At 42.0% G+C, this 16040-nt stretch overlaps 1 long non-coding RNA gene across 1 annotated transcript in view; it reads right to left on the bottom strand.

Moving 5' to 3' along the window:
* LOC125467122 (uncharacterized) overlaps positions 1-16040 on the bottom strand; it is a 125482-nt gene that overhangs the window by 19411 nt on the left and 90031 nt on the right. Inside the window, exons 2-5 of the long non-coding RNA XR_007250579.2 lie at positions 8110-8235; positions 3783-3884; positions 2158-2219; positions 959-1092 (exon numbers count right to left, since the gene is read on the bottom strand). This is a non-coding gene — a long non-coding RNA (uncharacterized LOC125467122). The remainder of the gene's footprint in view (positions 1-958; positions 1093-2157; positions 2220-3782; positions 3885-8109; positions 8236-16040) is intronic.

Here is a 16040-nt window from a genome sequence, read left to right as displayed (position 1 = left end):
TCAACCAATATTCATTATAGGCCCTTACAGCTATCTGGAAAGCATTTCATTCTGGCTTATGTCCTACTATAATAATGTTGAACAGAAGCCTGGTGATCAAGTTGAACATTATTAGAAAACTGCTAGAATAATAAAGTGGATTTAACAGCAGAGCCTACTTCAATTTATTAATTCCTCCTAAATACCACCAATATGGTCACCACGACCAGAAAACCTATGATCAATACAATTGCACCGACGAAACATCTACCACTAACACTACCATCACCACCATCACTCCTGTTTATCCCATTCTCTAAATTTCTCCACCTCCATCACAACACTGTTTTATCCATGGTGATAGATGCTCGTATCAAGTATACACCCCCATCTGAGGGTTGAAATTGAGTCAGGAGGAGGAAGAGTGTGACGGTTAGCGTCCGATAGAGTTTGAGGGAGGAGGGCCTCAGCTTTCACTGCTCTGTCAAGGAATTGGGAATGGACGTGGTTGTACCTCTTTTGTGGAATACCTCTGTCTATACACCCATTCTGGCTCCATCTCCCTACAAGTTCTTTCCATGCCTCTGTTTTCCCGTCCCCTACAGTGTTGTCCATCTCAGTCTTCATTCACCTCACCCATCCCTCATCAATCAGGTCTGTCAGCCCAACTCTGGTGACAGCCATTCTTTTCCAACCTCAACTTATCCTACATCCAGTTCAATCTATGATCGCCAGTGGCAATTACCTGTAGTCCCTGCAGTGGCCAGGACACCATGCAGTGCTGCTGGAAACAGAGAGGTGCCAGCAATTATTTGGCAGGGAGCTGTCTCAGGCAGGACCTTCTCTCTAAATGGCTTTGATAGTCTGAGCCCTTGCTAATTATTGGACCATTGGAACCCCTTACTTCCATAAAATCCAGCCTATTAATTCTGTTTCTCCCAGCGAACATGCTGATTGACTTTTTGAGAATTGTCATTACCTTTTGCGTTTGTTTCAGATTTTCTGCAGCAACATGATTTCACTTTTGTATTAGAGTTTGCATTGTGGTCTTGCCAACATTTCAAAAGCAGATTAAATTGCAAATAATCTCATCGTTTATGGAATTCTGAGACTCTGAAATCATAAAAAAGGTGTTCTATCAATGTGAGTTCTTTCGCTTGCAGTGAACAACTTAAAAGCATTAAGGCAACCCATTCAGGAAGGTTAATAGTTGCTATTATCTACTTTCAAAATACATTGCACACAGCAACGAATAACATTCTTGTATTTTCAATGTTGGCACCTCAATTATATTCCAGTTTCAAGTATAAAGTACTTTATAGTCATTAAATGAAGGGGAACAAGTTTAGGATTCCTGTTAGTGTCTAATATAAATACTGAATTGATCTCAACTTTAATGTTCTCAGAATGAACGAAAGCCACTTTTTAGGGAGTTCAAGGCTGCCTCAGTGGCTACAGGAATGTGATTTAGCAAAGTCAACTCCCATTACAGATAAAATCCCAGCACTGCAGAGACAGAGATAGGGAACCTGGGAGAATGGAACACAGCTCTTTCAGGAGGTGGAGTAGCATTCTGTGGTTCTTGGTGTAAACTGATTATGAATCTATGTTAATACATCACAACTTCTTTCCTTGAAGTTCCTTAATGATATATTGCAAGAAGTGGGTAGTTGACATGCTCTGGCATGACCTAGTGAAAATGTTGCTCCATGACAGGCAAAGTAATATGTTGTAAATAAACCTGCAAAGCTAAGTACTTCTGTCCACCATTGTTACATTAATGGCAAAGGATTGGAGACAAATGATCGTGTATGTAAATTAAAATGTTGTTCTGACATTGATACACAATTTGTGTAGAACAACTTAGTAACTTAAGAAATATCTTCTAGATTCCAGCTTTTTTGGGAACTGAAGTCCTTTCATTGATTGTTTTTCCTGGATTTGTAAGTGGAATTTGATGAATGAGTCCATTATTCCACCATCATGTTGGCCTTACCGCAACTGGCAACGATACAGCTCATTGGAGATCCAACAAACTGTGGCACAGAATGATAGAGCTGGGTTTCACCCTCACTCTTTACACAACCACTTACTGATCTTAAACAAGTACAAGCTAAATGCTTCTTGTCAAGTAACGGCAAATTTGAGAGTCAATCACTCTTCCCTGCATTTACAGACCTTTTTACAGTGTGTTATGCAATTCCATTGACAGTATGATGCTTGTTCTTCACTTCAAAAATCTGAAACAGTTTGAGAAAAGAAAAGACAAAGAAAAGTTGATTCATACATGCTGGTCTGAATTAACACATCACAAGTCATAATGTCTTTGTCCTTAGCCCTCCATAAGGAATCCAGATCAACTTCTAAGTGAAATGGGGTTGCTACTTTTCCCTCTTTCTGGCTGCTATCTTTTTTCCCTCTCTGCCTCCTTCCCTCCCTCACATTTGTCAAGTCCACGATGAATCATAAGCCAAAATAGACAGGTTCAATGTTTTCTTGTACCATAATTCATTTCTAGAATGTGAGTATCACTTGCAAGACCAGCATTTGTTTTGCATCCTTAAATGTCCTTGGGAAGGTGGTAGTGAGCTGCTTTCTTGAATCTCTGTAGTCCCTGTCCCATAGATACACTCATAGTATTGTTAAGGGGGGATATCCAGCGTTTTGACCCAGTGCCAGTAAAGGAATGATGATAGAGTTTCAAAGCAAGGTGTTGTGGAGCTTAGAGGGAAAAGTTGCCAGTGTTGTCTTAATCTGCCCATGTCCTCTGGGTCCATCCTGGAATATGTGAGTTTTGTAGCAAAATGGCTTTCTAAACTGTTGCTGTATAGATGATAAATATGAATTGCTGGCAGTAATTGAGGAAGTAATGTTGATTTTTACAAAGCATCTAAAGTTCAATATATGTGATATACTGACTTTGCTCTGGAGAACATTGTATGTATTATTTACCATTTCACTGCAGCTGCATACTCTTGATCTTTTTCTTCCTCCTCCATCGAATCAATTTTGATTTCCACAATCAATATTTTGGGCTCAAATTGTCTCTAATTTCTAACAGTAGGCAATCACTTACCACTGAAGATTCATATTCTAGAGTGACTATTCCACTTCCATTGAAATACGAACCATTTAGTCAATATATGTACAAATGGGATTCTAAATAATACAAATCTTCTGCCTCACCAAAAAATAAATACCTCTGTGACTAAATTAATAGCCATATTACTTGATTAAGGTGTCCATGGATCCCTCCAAAAAGTTTTATGTTCTTCCAAAGATAGAAAATATCAGCCAACATAGATTCTATTGAAGATGACTGGCCATTTTCTCACAAATAACCAGCATCATAACACAAAGAAGCACAACCATCGATACAGAATGGATCTTCTGATTGAAGCTGATCAGGCAAATATGAGGAGTGAGAAAATTCAGATGGGTAGCTCAGACATCTGTTTTTCCCCTGATTTGTGAGTTGCATGTTTTCCCATTGGCAGAAGAAGTATGGGAGGCCCTCATTAGGGCCCCAAAATGAATGCAAATTTATGTAAATAGTTGTCAGTCATGGTTTCCTGTGCTATTCAGAGTGGATGAGTTGGCAGTTGTGAATGTAAAATGGGAGTTGAAAGAAATATATTTTCTTTAAGGATTGAAGCTGTAAAGGCAGACAGTAGCACATCCAATTGGTGCTGTAGTCAGTTTCTTAGGAATTTCTGGATCTGTTGTGGTGTTACATTCATGTTTATCATTAACCTTTCTTATTAACATTTTAGGAAAACTTCTGGTATTTCACCATAACTTACCCCAAGCAGCAGCTTTAGTTGGCAGCGACTAATTACTGAGGATTGGAATTCCTCAGAACATTCTTGTTTAAACTTGGAGGTTTCAAGGAAGAAGATGTGTTTCTGTCAAGGGATAAGAAGTAGGAAGGATTACACCATAAACTTTCTGATTGCAACTTACCTTTGATCGGGAAATAAATCTAGCAAAAACAACGTGTCACAAATAATCTACACTTAGCGGCTAATCTTCAAGAGGGAGTAACTGAGTGATGCTCATGTTTTGGAGTCCAGAACAGCATTAAACATTTACCACAGACATATTTCCCAAGATGGGTGTGAAAGTGGTGATTCATTTAATTTTTGCACCATTTGACATTGATGGCAACCCTCCAGTGATATGTCCAATAAAACAATCTTTCCATGGCCTCCGGGCCCAGAGTTTTAAGGGCCTTGAAGTAAGTCAGGTCCAGTAGTTCTCCTTTTTCATAACAACATTTAGATGTTAGAATTTAGAATGGTAGCAACACTGGTGAAGATCATTTTATGGGCCTAATTCAAAGCAATCATTATTAAACCAGCTAACGAAATGTGAGGCTGGATGAACACAGCAGGCCCAGCAGCATCTCAGGAGCACAAAAGCTGACGTTTCGGGCCTAGCCCCTTCATCAGAGAGGGGGATGGGGTGAGGGTTCTGGAATAAATAGGGAGAGAGGGGGAGGCATACCGAAGATGGAGAGAAAAGAAGATAGGTGGAGAGGAGAGTATAGGTGGGGAGGTAGGGAGGGGATAGGTCAGTCCAGGGAAGACGGACAGGTCAAGGAGGTGGGATGAGGTTAGTAGGTAGGAGATGGAGGTGCAGCTTGGGGTGGGACAAAGGGATGGGTGAGAGGAAGAACAGGTTAGGGAGGCAGAGACAGGTTGGACTGGTTTTGGGTGGGGGGGATGAGCTGGGCTGGTTGTGTGGTGCAGTGGGGGGAGGGGACGAACTGGGCTGGTTTTGGGATGCAGTGGGGGAAGGGGACATTTTGAAGCTGGTGAAGTCCACCTTGATACCATTGGGCTGCAGGGTTCCCAAGCGGAATATGAGTTGCTGTTCCTGCAACCTTCGGGTGGCATCATTGTGGCACTGCAGGAGGCCCATGATGGACATGTCATCTAAAGAATGGGAGGGGGAGTGGAAATGGTTTGCGACTGGGAGGTGCAGTTGTTTATTGCGAACCGAGCAGAGGTGTTCTACAAAGCGGTCCCCAAGCCTCCGCTTGGTTTCCCCAACGTAGAGGAAGCCACACCAGGTACAGTGGATGCAGTATACCACATTGGCAGATGTGCAGGTGAACCTCTGCTTAATGTGGAAAGTCATCTTGGGGCCTGGGATAGGGGTGAGGGAGGAGGTGTGGGGGCAAGTGTAGCATTTCCTGTGGTGGCAGGGGAAGGTGCCGGGTGTGGAGGGGTTGGAGGGCAGTGTGGAGCGAACAAGGGAGTCACGGAGAGAGTGGTCTCTCCGGAAAGCAGACAGGGGTGGGGATGGAAAAATGTCTTGGGTGGTGGGGTCGGATTGTAGATGGCGGAAGTGTCGGAGGATGATGCGTTGTATCCGGAGGTTGGTGGGGTGGTGTGTGAGAATGAGGGGGATCCTCTTTGGGCGGTTGTGGCGGGGGCGGGGTGTGAGGGATGTGTTGCGGGAAATGCGGGAGACGCGATCAAGGGCGTTCTTGACCACTGTGGGGGGAAAGTTGCGGTCCTTGAAGAACTTGGACATCTGGGAAGTGCGGGAGTGGAATGCCTCATCGTGGGAGCAGATGCGGCAGAGGCGGAGGAATTGGGAATAGGGGATGGAATTTTTGCAGGAGGGTGGGTTGGAGGAGATGTATTCTAGGTAGCTATGGGAGTCGGTGGGCTTGAAATGGACATCAGTTACAAGCTGGTTGCCTGAGATGGAGACTGAGAGATCCAGGAAGGTGAGGTATGTGCTGGAGATGGCCCAGGTGAACTGAAGGTTGGGGTGGAAGGTGTTGGTGAAGTGGATGAACTGTTCGAGCTCCTCTGGGGAGCAAGAAGCGGCGCCGATACAGTACTGCACCTCCCAGTCGCAAGCCATTTCCACTCCCCCTCCCATTCTTTAGATGACATGTCCATCATGGGCCTCCTGCAGTGCCACAATGATGCCACCCGAAGGTTGCAGGAACAGCAACTCATATTCCGCTTGGGAACCCTGCAGCCCAATGGTATCAATGTGGACTTCACCAGCTTCAAAATCTCCCCTTCCTCTACCTCTCACCCATCCCTTCCTCCCACCCCAAGCTGCACCTCCATCTCCTACCTCCTAACCTCATCCCACCTCCTTGACATGTCCGTCTTCCCTGGACTGACCTAACCCCTCCCTACTTCCCCACCTATACTCTCCTCTCCACCTATCTTCTTTTCTCTCCATCTTCGGTCCGCCTCCCCCTCTCTCCCTATTTATTCCAGAACCCTCACCCCATCCCCCTCTCTGATGAAGGGCCTAGGCCCGAAACGTCAGCTTTTGTGCTCCTGAGATGCTGCTGGGCCTGCTGTGTTCATCCAGCCTCACATTTCGTTATCTTGGATTCTCCAGCATCTGCAGTTCCCATTATCACTGATACATTATTACACCAGCTGCCTGTTAAATTCCCATCTCCAACATAGTGTTGAATGTGGGAAGGGTTATAACAAGAAACTGATTCAATACCTAATTCCACCATGCTTCCCATCTGCAACCGCCCCCCCCACCCAGCACTCTCATCAAAGTACCTGATCATGTCACCTATCACCAGCCCCACACACATGCAAACAAGCAAACACATATACCTGCAAAAAACTGAGACAAATTGCACCACAGTGACACTCAAGCATACAATTTGCATGCAACTTGCTTTGAGTTCCTGAAAGTGCAACTCAACATCAACAGGCATTTCAATGGTGAATTGCAAGATTAATATGCGACATGAGAGGCAAATTTTGCTGCTACCAGAAATGTTGATTTTGTTTCAGTTTGGGCATTAACACGCTTAAGGGAAAGTGCTGAAAGTTATCCCTGTGTGCTTTGTTTGCCCCTCAGTGGAATCACATACATTTGATGAAAGCCCATTGTAAATGCAATCTATGGTCATACGCTTTGAATTCCAACATTCTGTGTAATGTGACTGTGACTATTGAATGGAAGACAAACGTTTCAGAAACATACCATGAAAGTTGTGCTATGGGACACCTCAGATGCTCACTAAATACCCAGGATTTGCCTGGGAAGTACAAACTTCCAATATACAGTTATCTGGAATCTGAAACCTGCCAAAATGTCTACAACTCTGAGATGGATCCCAGTTTCTGAAGGGTCCTATCTAGCTTAACTGAATAATTACTAAGGAAAGCTTAGAGGATTTAAAACCGGCTATAATTCCTGGACAACTATAAAACTGACAGTCCTCCAACCAACTTGTCACTGACTCCCTTGAATGTTTTAAGATTGTCTTTTCTTCAATATTGCAAAGACACGTCCTGAATAGGTGACAGGTTGGCTCAATGATTAGCACTGCTGCCAGGCAGCACCAAGGACCTGGGTTTGATTCCAGTCTTGGATGACTGTCTGTGTGGGGTTTGCCTGTTCTCCCCATGTATGTATGTGGATTTCCTTTGGGTTTGTTCCAGTTTCCTCCCACTCTCCAAAGAAGTGCGGATTAGGTGGACTGGCTGTGGTGAATGCCCATTGTGAGCTGCTTAGGTGGATTAACCATGTTAAATGCAAGGTTACAGGGATCAGGTGGGATCGCCTTCAGGGGGCCAGTGCAGACTTTGTGATTCTATATTATTTATTGGTAATTGCATTATATCTGAAACACAAGATTTTCTCTTATGAGACATTTGCTCCATATAAGTGTAAGTTCATACTATCATCATTGAAACATTCCTGTAGAGTGTTAGTAAAAATCACAGAATTGTTACAGTAATCTGGTGAAATAATTAGCTCCTCCCAGAAACTGTCCTTGGGCTGTGCGTATGCTGTGATGTCAGTCAACACTTTCAGGTATGAACTGTTTTACAGAACAGAATATAAATAACTATTGCCAATATTGTACTTAGTGGCACACAGGATTGGAAGCGAAACCTTTTGCAGGAAGCAGCAAGTTGAGGTTTATTTCAAAATGACAATTTTTTAAATAGAATCCCCACATTGCAGAAAGAAGCCATTCAGTCCATCAAGTCTGCATTGAGCTCCAAAGAGCATTCCATGCAGTCCTAGCTACCCTGCATCTACCATGGCTAACCCACCTAGCCGCTTACATGTTTCTGGTACACTTTGGAACAACTATGCATGACCAATTCATCTCACCTGCACATCTTTGGACTGTGGGAGGAAACTGGACCACCTGAAGGAAACACATGGAGATTCAGGGAGAACTTGCAAACTCCACACAGACAGTCAGCCGAGACTGGAATAGAACACTAATTCCTGATGCTGTAAGACAGAAGTGCCAACCATCATTATGTAGTAAACCTTTTACCATCAATCAAGATGAAGCCTAATGTCTGTCGATTAGATGCTTCTCCATTGGGTGTCAGTAATGGAGATGAATACTATTGAGTAGGATTGGTGGCTACAAATCTACCCAAGACATTTCAGGTGGCATCCAACATTATTAAATATTCCACTCATACGATGGAGAAGTACAATTCACAGTTAGTGTTTAAAAATCTATATTACTTACATTGATGCCACAATGACATGTAGCATTCATTTGTACAGTGAGTTATTCAGTTTCAGAAGCTAAGTCACAAAGTATGTGGACAGCCATGAATTTCTGTCATGCTCTCCAAATCTTCTCCATAACATTGGTTGAAGATTGGTGGAATTCCTGGAATGATGAAAGAAATTGACGCATTTGGCCACTTGCAGCCTCATTACATGAATTCCACTGGTCTCCCACTGGTAAGCCCTCTCATCTACTTCTAGTCATTGACAGAAATTCTACATAAATGTATAATAATTTAAAGAGACAATATATGAAAAAGGATATGGCAATTTATCCTTGCATCTCTGAATCTCCCAACTATTATAACATAAATATTGCTAACATGGAAAAGGTGCAGTCCAAAAACCAAACATGACATGTGATATTACTGGAAAAGAATAGTATACAGCGGCTCCCTTCTTCAGCAAGAGGAAATCAGTGCCCCAGTGAACCGATGCCCCAATGTTCTAAATTTAAGTCAGTTCGTAGTAAGCTTTCTGAGAAGTATGAAGAAGCAGACATAATTCTTTTCCATGCGTACAGAATGTAGCAGTGAGTGTTAGTAACTACAAGGTTTGCATTAGCTCCTCACACAACAACTATTCTATGTTCAGTTGAAATCAATGCAAAAGGATCTTCTGCCAGCAATCTCAGTGTCTTCTGATACCTTCAACAACAGAAATGCTGCCACTTTCAGAATCAGACTTCCCATTCTACCTTTCCCTCTGTGCTAAACTTTCAAATGAGGAGCATAACTGTTCAATTCAGAATAAAAGCCTTTGGAATCATAAACTTTAGCCAATTGATCCCTGTGTGCAGCATTTTGTTGAAGTCTTGAATCACCATTGTCTGACAAGACGCACACTCAGCTGGAGAGATTAGGCGATCGGGCGGGATGAGCTGTCCCAGTGTGTATCTGCCTTGATGTCTACCCACTGCAAGAGACCCGTTCCTCCTTGTCTTCTAATTTCCCAGTTGGCCAGATGAATGTTGCCTGTCAAGCCTTCTGTTGATGATATTCTGAGTTGCACTGTACGTAAGGGATCATCAGGTCAGGCACTCACTGTCCTGGTGCCTCCCACTGATGTTCTGTCACAGTCTGTCTGTCTGGCAGCAGAAACTCCAACATGAGAGAATTCTTCCTCAGGCACGCTGACAGCAGAGACTGGTGGACATCCTTGCCTAAAGAAGTGAGATTGAAGCAGCTGTTCCCACCCAACCCTTGTCAAACCCCAAAGTCATCAAGAAAAAGGAAACCAGAAAAAGAAATAAAGCAATTAGGCAGACACACATATACTTCAAATGTAAATAAATATTCTCCTAAACTGGTTCTAAAATTAAAATCTAGAAATGAAGCTGTAATAATGCTAATGAAACCTAGTCTCAAACCAGATAAATTAAACATTAATTTTTCTTCTAAAAGATGCAACAAACATTTTTTGCCAATAAGCTACATACCTCAGTAAATTCATACCGGCCTGTGCTGGTTCAGCTAACATTAACATTTATGACTTTGGTTTAATTAAATAAAGGTAGTATCGATTTCCAACCCTAAAATAATAGCTTTCATGTAAGACAATTAATATTATTCACACCCACATGTCTGAGAGCACTGCTCAATGATTCTGACCCTTTTCACCTTGGCCTTTTTAGAGGCTTGTCCTGCTCCTGCCTGCAAATCTGTCCGAGGCATGTTATTGACATAAACAGAATTTAATCTGTCTCCTGCAAATATGAGCTGTACACTACGTCAGGCGATGACTCTGTGGGCCACAGAACAATGCCTAGTGCTGTTCGAACTAACTCTGTAGCACAAAAAATTAAAATTCTCTCCTTCCCTGCCCTCTATCATATTGTACCTCGCTATATTTCTATCTGCCAGGAACGATTGATTTAACTACTAGGATATCTGTTCACAAACTCTGTCAGTTAAAAATAAAGAACAAAGAAAACAAGGAGTGAATTAAAGATCACCACAAAACACATTCACACACCTTTCTTTGAAGCAGTATCTGGAGATGATTGATCCTTGATTTTAACTGCTGATGGGTTTCCAGTGGGAAAAATTCTCAGGTGAGTTAATAGCACGCTTTCCAAAGGTAAAATGAGACCAAGAGGATTTTAATTGCTAACCCTTATTTGAATCTCATTATGAGAGGGAGGCTGATGGGAAATTATGTGGCCTAGAGTCTCCAACAATATGGTGGGAGCCCTGGTGCAATTGGCTGCCAGGTCATCTCATGATCAGGGACTGGAGGTGGCGAGTCTCAGCCCATGTTCTGGACTCCTACTCTTTCAGGCATCACAAGGGATGCAAAAGAATTCTAAAATCTATGTCTCTTTGTACCTATCTGATTTCAATCCACCTTGTCATTGTGTTGATTAAAAGCCAAAAAAACTGCGGGTGCTGTAAATCAGGTACAAAAACAGAAGTTGCTGGATATTCGCAGTAGGGCTGGCAGCATCTGTGAAGAAAAAAATCAGAGTTCACGTTTTGCATGCAGGTAGCCAGTTCTGAGGAAGAGACACCAGACCTGAAACGTCAACTCTGACATTTTTCTTCACAGATGCAGCCAGACCTGCTGAGCATTTCCAGCAACTTCTGATTTTGTTCATTGCCATTGTGTTAATCTGGCCAAATGACAACTTCAGGTGTTTAGTAAAAATTGTTGTTGCCATCTCAATAATGTCATTGGAATTTTAAATACGTGAATAAGTTTGGACCTTCCAGCCCATGTTGTTTAGTTGTCCTTCTTACATTCTCAGTTAAACGTCTTAAATATTGGATCAACTGCTTCTGAATGGTTTCGGGGGAATCAAGTAACTTGGCTGATTTTAACAACCAACCTTTCCAAGAATAAAGGATTGTATTCACACTGATGTTAATTCCAGAAATATTTACATTGTCATTGTACTCAAACCTTAATATGATACAAAAGAGTTTGAAGTTCATTTCAATGCTTTAAAATAAATCTCTTTGATAATATTGGTCCAGGTTTTCCCATCGATTTGCAATAACACATCGACTGAGCGGGAGTGATGAATGACAGAAAAGGAAGAGGAATTTAGGAATTAAGTCACTTATGCCATTAATTGTATCATCCTAAAATTTCCAGCAGCACTTTTCCCACTCAGCCGTTGAGCATGGTGAAATCATTTAGTGGCTAATTATCATAGCACCACCCCCAATTAAATCAATGGGATCTTTCCTGTTAAGTCAATTTTCGCTCTGTTGCTACTTAGTCTAAGGCATTATGGTGCTGGTGGTCTAGCAGCACTGTGATTTATTGACTTTATAATGCATTCACTGATTGCTTTTAAACAATGTCCTAAATGTGTTTGCTGATTGGTACTAGTTCTTACTGATCAGTTACGGGAGATAATTCACACCCACAGGGAATCTAAACCTCTGTATTCATTAATAATGCAAAGTCTGAATTTATCAATGAGAAAGTTATTCCCGGCAATAAACATTAGCAGTTGTTGAACATGAGGTATATGTCGTTGACTTAAATTTATACTTAAACTGGAATGAAAGAATCTCCATCATCCATTCAATGCCATAACCATCAATGAATTCCCCCTTGTCCTCCAAAATGATTATTAACCAAAATTCAAACTGGATCATAAACACTTTGGCTACAAAAGCAGGTCAATGGCTAGGATTTCTGAATTACATAACTCAACACCTAACTCCTCAAAGCCTGTCCACAATTCGGGCTCAAATCAGGAGTGTGATTAAATACTCTTTACTTGCCTGCAAGAGTGCACCTTGAACAACACTCAGAAAGGCAGAGGCCAAACAGGACAAATTAACATGCTACTCCATCTTCAACTTTCACTCCCTCCACGACTGACAATCAATGGAAGCAGTGTGTACGACATACAAAATATTGTTCCATAAGTCACCAATATTGAAGGGCCTGTTACTGTGCTGTATTTTCTTTTTGTATTATTCATTAGTGGGATGAGGATGTTGCTGATTAGACAACATTTATTGCCCACCCCTAATTGTCCAGAGTCACCTACATTGCTGTAGGCCTGGAGTCACATGTTGTCCAGACCAGGTAAGGATGGCAATTTACTTCCCTAAAGGACATTAGTGGGCCAGATGGGGTTTTCCTGACAATGGATTCATGGTCTTCATTAGACTCTTAATTCTAGACATTTATTGAATTCAAATTCCACCAACTGCCATGGTGGGATTTGAACCTGGGTCCCCAGAGCATTATCTGGATCTCTAGATTAACAACTCAGTGATAATACCACTAGGCCTTCACCTCCCCCGTTGCAGTTTCTTCACTGTTGCGAGAGCCAAACCCTGGAGTTCTCTTGTTATCAGGGTCTCTGAGCATGAAAGTGAACCTGAGGGATACAGTTGTAAAAGAAGGTGGCTCACTGCCATCTTCTCAAGGACAATTATGGAAGGACAACGAATGCAGACCTTCACATCAATGCTATCACCCCGTGAAGGAAAAATATACTGAGTACCAAACTGAACTTCAAGCCAGTTTTAAGTTCTAGTCTAAAAGAATGCATTAGTGCATGTTTATTGATTTGGGTTGGGTAGAAACCCTCTGTGGCAAAGGAATTTAATAACTTCTAAAATTGAAGAAGATATATTTGGCAGTTGATGCACTTGAAAACATCCTGTTGGCAGTAAGGAGCTTGTAAATGAGAAAGATCTGGCTTCTCAAGCACTAACTATGAGAATCCACTCACTGAGTTACTAACTGAGAAAGATCTGTTCTTCAAGCTACTGAGTGCATGTTATCGCTATGTCACTAATTAGAGACAATGCGTTCACTGAGGTACTGAACAAACAGAATCTGCTGACCCTGTTTATTTATGATGGCATGTGTGGGATTGCAGTTTATACTGAAACTTTGTTTACAAAGGATAGATTTCAGCAGGGCTGTGCACTTTAATTAACAGAGTAATGAATCACATTATTAGAAACAAAAACTTTACACTGGCCAACGGCCAGTGATAGCACTGGAGATGGTGCAGGGGAGATTTACCAGGATGTGGCCTGCACTGGAGAGTTTCAGTTATGAAGAAAGTTTGGACAGGCTGAGGGATAGTAAGAACTGCCGATGTTGGCGTCTGAGATAACACAGTGTGGAGCTGGAGGAACACAGCAGGCCAGACAACATCAGAGGAGCATGAAAGTGGACATTTCAGTCTCGACCCGAAACGTCCGTTTACTTGCTCTTCTGATGCTGCCTGGCCTGTTGTGTTTATCCAGCTCCACACTGTGTTATCTTGGGCAGACTGGGCTTGTTTTCCTTAAAATAGAAGAGATTGAGAGGGGCCATGGTTGAAAAGTATAAAATTTTGAGGGATGTAGATAGGTTAGGTAGGAAGAATCCTTTCTCCTTGGTGGAGGCACCAATGACAGGGGGAAGAGATTTAAGGTAAGAAACAGCAGGTTTAAGGGAGTTGTGAGGAAAGACTGTTTCATCCAGATAGTATTGGGAACATGGAACTCACTGCCAGTAAGAGTGGTCGAGACAGAAACCCTCATTAAATTTAAGAAATAGTTAGATATACACGTGTGATGCCAAGGGGTAGAAGGCAATGGGGCAAGTACAGGAAAATGGGATCAGAATAGTTAGGTGATTGCTTTTGATTGGCCTGGATGCCTTGGGCCAAAGAACCTTTCTCGGTGCTGTAAATCTCTATGACGCTATGATTCTGATAGCTGTTCTCTATCTGCCTTCTTCAGAGTATGTTTAAGAGAAATATGGGAAAATATAAGGTAGTGGAATGCACCATCAGCGCACTTGATCAGGGCACTGAGCGAGATGATTAGACCATGACCATATTGAAGGTGGAGCAGGCCTAGAGGGCTGAATGGCCTGGTGCTGGCTATATCTTCAATGTTTCTCTGTGTCTCGTCAGTGAACATTATGGTACAAATTTGGTTTGATAAAATGTAGGCTTTTAAATAGGAACAACAAAAAACACATGTTATGGGTGATTATTTGGCAAAACGTTTTCTTCAAATTGCTTGCAAAATTGTAGGAACTGACCACACGGTCAGGAACCTGAGAGAGAGAGAGACTGGAGATGGAGAGGGAGAGATTGAAAGGGGGAAGAAGGTCTGTTAACAGGGCACGATATTCGAGGGTAATGCTAAAAAGCTTCATTGCTTTGAAGGTGAAATTGTTATGAGAAAGTTAATGTATATATACCCCTTTCCTGACCTGCTTCCTCGACAAACGTGAAGATGCTAGTCTTGAATCCTGATCTTAAGTGATTTTTTGCTTGTGAAAATCAGCTCACAAACTCAAATAATGGCAACCATTACGATCAGGAAGCAAGGCAGAAAAATAATAAGATCTAATTTGCACTTGTCAGATTTTTGATAAGCCTACTTTAATGAAGGACTGTCCAGTCTAGTACCAAGCAAAACTTCTCTGGGAATAGCTTCAAATGTAACCTTACCCCTCTTGGGTGACGAGTGTGAGTAGAGTACTATTATTATGGTTGCTAATTTAATCTGCTTTGTTACATGAACACACATTAACTCTGGTATGTCCATTTCTGGTATGTCCGTACATGGCCACACTCGCAAAACTAAGTTTTACTGCAGCTGCTTGCAAAAGATTGAGTCTGAACTGTTGCCACATTCCAACGCATGAGCATTCAAGCTTTGAGTGTACCTAACCTGAACCCGTGATTCTTAGTAACATCATCAAATGCTTACTGCAGAGTTGAAGTGTTGTGGGAGTATAACAGCCCTAATGAGTCACACTTCCAGCTGACAACATGTGGCAGGGCAACATCTGAATCTCTGAAATGAATCGAGGTACAAAGGAATGATTCTGTGGAAGATGATTGCTGCATGTGCTGTGAATTTTAACTATTCATTACACCATTTTTGACTATTGAAAAAAACCTTAAGTAGATTTTGACATGCAGAAAATGTTTGCTCGGGCCTCTGTGAGAATTCAGTGCTGAATTATTTAATTTAGACCTGTATTTGAACATGCAAGTGTTTCTGCAAGCTGCAGAGAATGATAACAATCATTTTCAAAGGGTAATGACAGTGTTAAGCAAATCAAAATGATCAGGCATTGAGTTAGCCAGCTAGGATTTTAGAAATCATAGTCTTTAGGTGTGAAGCTGGAGCTGGAAAGTCCTGATGAAGGGTTTGGACCCAAAATGTTGACTTTCCTGCTCCTCTGACATTGTCTGACCTACTATGTTTTCCAGTTTCACACCTGTAGACTCTGACTTCCAGCACCTGCAGTCCTTATTGTCTCTGGCACCTTAGAATTGCTTGTCAGGTGCTTAGTTAGACATCAGTGATGTTATTACATAAGGCATAGGGCCTTCTTTGAAGTTGATATACATGTTAGAGATGGATTTAAAGGACTGCTTAAGAACAACGATAATGTTTCAGTATCGGAAAACAGCATTACTGCTGTTTTCTGATACTGTGACATTACTGCTGTGTTTTTTTGGTAAATCTGTCTATCATTTCAGTGCGCTAGACTCAGATCAGTTTTCAGCTGTAAAGTGC

The sequence above is a fragment of the Stegostoma tigrinum genome, chromosome 33, assembly GCF_030684315.1.
Source record: "Stegostoma tigrinum isolate sSteTig4 chromosome 33, sSteTig4.hap1, whole genome shotgun sequence".
Classification (NCBI taxonomy): Eukaryota; Metazoa; Chordata; class Chondrichthyes; order Orectolobiformes; family Stegostomatidae; genus Stegostoma; species Stegostoma tigrinum.
Note: the sequence above shows the minus strand (reverse complement) of the source record. Positions and strands in the feature narration are given on the sequence as shown.